This window comes from Phalaenopsis equestris, unplaced genomic scaffold, assembly GCF_001263595.1.
Source record: "Phalaenopsis equestris unplaced genomic scaffold, ASM126359v1 Scaffold000002, whole genome shotgun sequence".
Lineage (NCBI taxonomy): Eukaryota > Viridiplantae > Streptophyta > Magnoliopsida > Asparagales > Orchidaceae > Phalaenopsis > Phalaenopsis equestris.
In genome coordinates this window covers 35,426,697-35,435,336 of record NW_018164444.1, presented here as the reverse complement: position 1 = coordinate 35,435,336, position 8,640 = coordinate 35,426,697, and positions in this window count along the sequence as shown.

Below are 8,640 nucleotides of genomic sequence, written 5' to 3'. Positions count from 1 at the left end.
ACGAATAGTGATATTAAGCAAGCCTTTTTTTTTCTGTTGACACTAATAAAAAACCCCCTGGTACAGATGATTTTTTTTTCTAAATTTTTAAAGGCACCTTGCATATTACTCGTAAAGATTGTAGTTAAGTCGTCAAGTACTTTTTTTATTACTGTTAAAAATTGTTAAGCGTTGGAATCCGATCCACACCTCCCGATCCCTCTCCCGCTCCCGCCTATCGCGCCTGATCGTGAATCATCGCGATTGCTCTCCACTGTCGCAATAACTGTTCCCGCCGCTCCCTGGTCTCGATTCGTGAAGAGACGCGTCTCCCTGTTGTTTGTGAAGTTGTTCCCGCGAACCATTCCCGCCTCCCGTCTCCTTTAAGTTGCGAGCATAAGAGAAGAAAGTTTCTAAGTCACGGTTGGTGTTCTTCTTCGATTTCCTCGGGATAGAAGGAAGGAAAGTGCAAACAGTAGTTCCTTACGGTGAAGGAAGAAAAAAGAAGAAGAAGAGAAGAAGATGAGTGTTCTCCCTTGGCTTCTTCTTGATGGCTTGTAGCAGAACAAAAATTGGGTTTATTTTTCTTATAAGTTTATCTTTTTCGGTGTATCTCGGTATAGTGTTTTCTTCGGTGATCTCGATGTAGAGAGAGAAGTGTTGAAAAATCTCGAAAATACTAACTATTATATTTCATATTTGTTATAACTCTATATTTCGAGGGTTATAAATTATATGAGGGATATTGAGAATCTTTATTTATTTCTCTCCTTAAATTATAGAGTTTAGCTATCGCTTATGTTTTGTTATTATTTCTTTCCTTTTCTATTGTATTTTATTTTTATTATTTTTCTTACCACTAAGTCTTATAATGGGTATTTATACCTCTCTTTTCATCAATAAAATTAAGTCTTCTCATATTTTTTCATAGTATCAGAGTCGTACCAATCTTCTTCGGTATGACGACTTCTTCTTCTTCCTCCCAAGAAATATCCTCCGCCTTATCTGCCCCTGTTCCAACCGGAATCGATGACACTTCCTCTCTCATCACTGACCACGAACTCAACGGCCAGAACTACCTCCAGTGGTCACAATCCATCATGATGTTTATCTGCGGCAGAGGCAAAGATGACTATATCACCGATGATGTCGTTGCTACGACCAAGAATGACCCAAAATTTAGAACATGGAATGCAGAAAACCACATGATCATGTCGTGGTTAATCAATTCCATGGCCAACAACATCGGCGAAAATTTTCTTTTCTACGACACGGCCAAGAGTATTTGAGATGCTGCTCGAGAGACATACTCTCACTCAGATAACACATCCAAGCACTTTGAGATCAAGTCAATTCTCCAAGGTGATCAATCTGTGACTCAGTATTTTAATGCCCTCTCACGTTACTGACAGCATGTTAACATGTATGAAGTTCATGTAAGGTCATGCACTCCGGACTCCAACTTATACCGTAAGATCATCGAGCAAAAAAGGATATTCAAATTCCTTCTTGGCCTCAACAACTCTCTCGATCATGTTCGCTCTCATGTATTAAGCTTCAAACCACTACCGAGCATTCGCGAGGTCTTCTCTGAGGTTTGTCGCGAAGAAAGTCGCGAAGAAAGTCGCCAGAAAGTCTTGCTTGGGGCTATCTCCACCTCGCCCAATCTCTCTGTTGCGCCTCCCGCGAAGAAAGTCGCCAGAAAGTCTTGCTTGGGCCTATCTCCACCTCGCCCAATCTCTCCGTTGACGTCTTCGCCTTTCCGCCCTTGCAGCTCGATTTCCTCCGCTTCGACACAGCGACGACCCATCACGCAAAGGCTATCTCTGTGCGACCATTGTCGTAAACCAGACCATAATAAAGACACGTGTTGGGTGCTTCATGGAAAGCCAACCAATTGGAAGCCTCGATCTGATCGCGCTCCCCGTGCCAACAGCGCCGTCGCTGTCGATGACCTTCCTGCACTAGCGCCCAATCCATTCAGCAAAGAGCAACTACATTTGCTGCACAAACTGATCGGCAAACCACCTAATATGGTTGTTCCAGACGCCATCACCGGCCTACTCGCGCATCAAGGTGTGTTCTACCATGCCTTCACAGTCAATCAAGGATCCCTCGGTGAGTGGATCATCGATTCCGACGCTTCTCATCACATGACTGGCGATGGACTGGCGATGGACTGGCGATGTCTCCCTTCTCCATTATTATATGTCGTGCAGAGACAACTCCACCATCCGTGTTGTCGATGACTCTGTCTCCAAAGTCTCCGGTTTTGGCTTCGTGCGCATCACCCAAACCATTCTACTCAAATCTGTGCTTCATATTTCTACTTTAAATTACAATTTAATATCCATCGGAAAGTTGACTAATGATCTGAGGTGTATTGCTAATTTTTTCCCTACCATGTGTGAATTTCAGGATGCAGACTCAGGGACGACGATTGACAATGTTGAGATATGCTCGTGTCTCTAAGTCATCCTTCGAGTCTCTATGTCATCAACGGTACTTCACCATCACGACCTCACTGCAGACATTTCTCTACCCATCATTTCGTCTTCAATTCTAGTGTCAATAAAGATTCTGAGATTATGTTATGGCATTTTCGTCTCGGTCATCCAAATTTTATGTATCTTGCAAAACCATTTCCAAATTTATTTATCGCGTTATTTTCAATGTGAATTTTTTCAACTTGTCAAACACACTCGCACGCCATTTTCACGTGTTAGTTACACATCTTCCCGGCCCTTTGCACTCATTCACAGCGATATCTGGGGCTCATCCCGTGTTACAACCCTTACCGGGACTCAGTGGTTTGTCTCCTTTATTGATGATCATACTCGACTAATGTGGTTATTTCTTATAAAAGATAAATCTGCAGTCGGTCACATATTTGAGCAATTTTACGCAATGATCCAAACACAATTCCAAATCTCCATCCATTCACTCAAGCCTGATAATGCAAAGGAGTAATTCACTTTCGTCCTTGGCTCTTATCTCTACTCTAAAGGCATCCTCCATCTAATTTCTTGCGTCGACACTCCTCAACAAAATGGAATCGTCGAACGCAAGAACCGCCACCTTCGCAATGATCCAAACACAATTCCAAATCTCCATCCATTCACTCAAGCCTGATAATGCAAAGGAGTAATTCACTTTCGTCCTTGGCTCTTATCTCTACTCTAAAGGCATCCTCCATCTAATTTCTTGCGTCGACACTCCTCAACAAAATGGAATCGTCGAACGCAAGAACCGCCACCTTCTTGAGGTAGCCCGTTGCCTCATATTTTTCTCTAACGTGCTTAAGATTTTTTTGGGTGACGCTGTATCCACTGCAACCTACCTCATCAACAGGATGCATTCTCAGGTCCTCAAATTTCAAAGTCTAGTCCAACTCCCTCTCAAATCATTTCCCCAAACCAAGGTAATTACCCAAAATCTACTTACCAAAGTATTTGGTTGCTCCATTGGTTGCTTCTTCTTTGTTCACATTCATTCAAACAATTGCAGCAAACTTGACCCCAAATTTACTAAATGTATTTTCCTCGGCTAATCGCCTCTTCAAAAAGGGTATAACTGCTACTCTCCTCTCACAAGAAAAACCTACAATACTATAGATGTCGCCTTCTTTAAAAATCAGTCTCACTACCCCAATTCTAATATTTAGGGGGAGACTTTAAGGGAATATCAGTCATGGGGGGACAACGAGTTCATACCACCACACATCAAATCCTTGTCCCTTGAACCGAACTCATTATCTCCCGACTCGGATTCATCAAGTTCATCCAACACACGTCAAAATGTATATAATAATCACTTTTCGTCTAGTCCTCAAGTGTCCAACTCGCACATAGATCACCTAACACATCTAGCATCAATCCAAGAGTCAGAACCGGAAACAACTCCTACAGAAATTCACTCAGGTACGAACACACTTGAGCATGAATCTACTATACCTATGATTGATGACTCTGACATTCCAATTGCTTTAAGGAAAGGTGTTAGGTCCGGTTCATTCGTTCTCCACTCAGGTACGAATACACAATGCATCTGATCTCCAACTTTGTGTCCTATAAAATACTATCTTCAACTTATCGAGCCTATTTCATTGCATTCGACAATACACAAGTCCCAAACACGATTGATGAAGCTCTCAAACACCCGGGGTGGAAAGCAGCCATCAATGAAGAGGTAAGAGTCCTACAAAAGAATTGTACATGGACTGTTTCAGACCTGCTAAAGGGAAAAAAAACAATCAGCTGCAAATAGATCTTCAAAGTCAAATACAAGGCAGATGGTACAATTAAGAGATTAAAAGCACGTCTCGTAGCAAAAGGTTTTTCACAGTCCTATGATATTTATTACTAAGAAGCCTTTGCCCCCGTGGCTAAACTTAACACCATCAGAATCCTTCTCTCACTTGCGGCAAATGAAGACTGACAGCTACATCAACTCGACGTGAAAAATGCTTTCCTAAATGACGATTTGGAAGAAGTTTACATGGAAGCACCTATAAGACTAGAAGCATCCTTTCCAAGCAACAAAGTCTGCAAACTCCAAAAATCATGGAACGACCTCTAACAATTTTCTCGAGCATGGTTCGATAGATTTACAAAATTAGTGATAAAACACGGGTATACTCAGTGTCAGGAAGATCGCACTCTCTTCGTGAAAACCTCTTCTGAAAAGAAGATTGTAATTCTAATTGTATACGTCGACGATATCATCCTTACTGAAAATCGCGAAGAACTCACAAATCTGACAAAGCTTCTCACTTGGGAATTCAAAATCAAAGACCTCGAAAACCTAAAATTATTTCTCGGCATGGAACTAGCTCGATTGAAACGAGGAATATTTGTGTCACAACGGAAATATACATTGGACCTGTTGAAGGAAACATGTATGTTCTATTTCAAACTCATTGATACTTCAATGGATCCCTACAAGAAGATCAGCACTGAGAAAAATAACACACATGTGGATAGAGGGAGATATCAGCGACTCGTGGGGCGACTCATCTATCTCTCACACACACGACCCGACATTGGTTTTTTTGTTAGTGTTGTTAGCCAATTCATGAACGGTTAACCCTACGGAAGAACACCTGAATGCAATTTACAGAATCTTGAGATACCTCAAGATGACTCCAGACAATTGCTACTGTTGGATCGAACTATAGAAGTGTATTCAGACGCAGAGTGGGCAGGGGGTGTCTCGGACCGACGATCGACTTCCAGATATTGCACTTATGTCTGGGGAAACCTAGTCACTTGGAGAAGCAAAAAATAATCTGTGGTATCAAGAAGCAGCGCTGAAGCTGAATTCAGAGCTCTTGCACTCGAGATCTGCGAAGGAATGTGGATTCGAAGAATACTCAGCGAACTCAAAATGCTAACTGAAAAAACTGTCAAACTACAATGCGACAACCAGACAACCATCAACATTGCAAAGAATCTAGTATACCATGACAAAACGAAACACATCGAGATCGATACACACTTCATCTCAGAAAACAGGAGTCGTCGAACTTGCATACATTTCTTCCCCATGTCAAACAGCAGATATCTTCACTAAGCCTCTCCCAAGAATCAACTTTGAAGAATTATGTAACAAGTTAGACATGTACAATCTGTACAACCCAACTTGAGGGGGAGTGTTGAAAGATCTTGAAAATACTAATTATTATATTTCATATTTGTTATAACTCTATTTAGAGGGTTATAAATTATATGAGAGTTCTTGGGAATCTCTATTTATTTCTCTCCTTAAATTAGAAAGATTAGTTGTCTCTTATATTTTGTTATTATTTCTTTATTTTTTATTGTATTTTGTTTTTATTGTTTTCCTTAACAGTAAGACTTGTAATGGATATTTATTCCTCTCTTTTCATCAATAAAATTAAGTCCTCTCATATCTTTTCAAGAAGAAAAGAGAGAAATAAAGTGAGAGATTCTTCTTATAAGTCGAGGTGATCGACTGGTGTAAATTCCTCAAGTAGTGCAATCCTCTGCAACTTCGTAGACGTAGGCAATTTGTCGAACCACATAAATCTGTGTTCCGCTATATTATTGTTTTCTCGTGTGAATTTTTCTCGTTCTATTTTTCGCTTCGTCGATCGTTCTCCTATTTGATTTATATATATACCACAACTGGTGTATATTTATAGATCTCCCAACAACTGGTATCAGAGCTTTATTCGGATCTGAGGAAGAATGATAGGCTGCAGATGAAGTGAAGGTTTCAGGAATCGAGAAATTTGATGGCACAGATTTTGGTTATTGGAGAATGCAGATAGACGCCTACCTCAATGGGAAGAAACTTCATCTACCGTTATTGGGGAAAAAACCTGAAAGAAGTCTTGAAAGGATGGAAAGGCTGAATGGAATTTGTTGGATCGACAAGTTCTAGGGGTTATTTGATTGAACCTTTCGAGGTCTGTTGCACATCATCAAGGAGATGACGAATGCAGATCTCATGACAGCCTTATCAAGTATGTATGAAAAGCCATCGGCGAATAACAAGGTGTACTTGATGAAGAAATTATTCAATTTGAAGATGGAGGAAGGTGTTTCTGTTGCTCAACACCTGAATGATTTCAAAACTATCACAAATCAATTGTCGTCTGTTGAAATTGATTTTGATGATGAGATATGTGCGCTGATATTGTTGAAATCGTTGTCAAATAGTTGGAAAGTCATGAGGATGGTTGTTAGCAGTTCTGCAGGTAAATCTAAATTGAAATGCAAAGTCATGAGGATGGTTGTTAGCAGTTCTGCGGGTAAATCTAAATTGAAATGCGATGATATTTGTAATTTAATTTTGGCTGAGGAGGTTCACAGAAAATATTCTGGCGAGATCTCTAGTATGAGTTCGGCACTAAATGTTGATTTCAGAGGGAGATGACATGGCAGGAACTCAAATAGAGGGAGATCAAAATCAAAGTCTGGTCAACAGAAAATTTGTTGAAACTGTAACAAGGCTGATCACATAAAGAGGAACTGCAAGAATCCCAAGAATATGGAGAATGATAGCGCAAATGTGGTATCTGAAGAAGTACATATTGCACTATTGTTGACAGTTCATAGCTTTGTTGATGATGGAAGTGAATAGGAGAGTGGGTCCGGGGCATTCATTTCTATTGTTTCGCAGACAGATGGTGGAGAACCACAATGTTATAAAGAAATCTTGCAAGATGAAAGTTTGAGCAAGTGGGAGCTGACAGAACTTCTACCATGAAAGAAGGCATTACACAATAAGTGGGTGTACCAGATGAAAACTGAGCATGATGACAATAAGAGGTACAAGGCCATGCAGTGAGAGTTGTAAGAAGAGACGAGAGCAATCCAGCTATTTAGTCCCTGCTGATATGTTGACTGAGGGGTTACTCTTTAGAAACTGAAGCTATGCACAACAAAAATATCTCATATGATTAAACATTTTGTTATTGTGATTATTCCTATAAAAATTGGTGTCAGTTATTTTACTGATTTTGGGAATATTTTTTTTATGCAATACTACCTATAAAATTATTATTATTATTCTTGTTAATAGGCTTAAGCTTATTTTGTTTAGTAAGATTTGTTTATCTTGAGCTGTTTTTTTGAAAGGTCGTGAGATTTCTCATAATATCATTCTAGCTAATGAATTTTTTGTTTGGTTTCAGTTCCAGCAATGCTTATGAAAAATGTTGTTCGAAAATTGATTTGGAAAAGACTTTTGATAAAATCAATATATTATTTCTTTATGATAGGATGAAGAGATTGCGATTTCCTCTTATTTTTTCTAAATAGGTTAAAATTTGCACTTATGATGTTTATTTCTTTGTTATAGTTAATTGTGAAATGAAATGGCACTTCACTTCTTCCTCTTAGCTTAAGCAAGGTTGTCCCCTTTCTCCCCATTTTTTTGTTATTATTATGGATGTCTTAGTTGTTTGTTTGGACTCTTATAGTAAAATTATCAATGGCTTTGATCTAAAGAATGATCTTTCTAATGTTTTCCATTTCCATTTAATCTATGCGGATGATTTTTTTTATTTTTGGAAATGCTAACCCTAATTCTATTAAATGTTTTACTCATATTCTGAATTAATTTAGTCATACTTCTCACTTATATGTTAATTAAAATTGCTATTTGTTTCTCTAATTTTGTGGATTTATAAACTCATAATATGATTTATAATTCTTATGGTTTTATTGCTAAGTCTTTACCTTGAAATTATTTAGGCATTACTATTAAAGCTACTCAGCTTAATGCTAACGGTTATAATAAGCTTCTTGATATACTTTACATTTGACTTGTATGGATGGAAGCATAAATTTTTATCTGCTGCTAGTAGACTGCAACTTATCAGATATTAACTATAGAAAGTTACCTTTATTATTGGTTTCGTTCTGCCACTATTCTTAAAGGTATTAGGAAAAAATTTCCTCTCTTATTAATAACTTTCTCCATCAAAGTGATAATGAAAGGCATATGAATATTTATTCCATAGAAAACTATTATTTTACCTAAGCATACAATGGATGACTTTGGCTTCCTTTTTTAGACACTGTTAATATTATGTGTAAAGCCAGTGTTATTTGGAGAATTTATACTTCTGATTCTTACAATTCATTATAGATGTCGTTTGAAGCATTGTGACTCTATTTGGTTCAAGTCTCA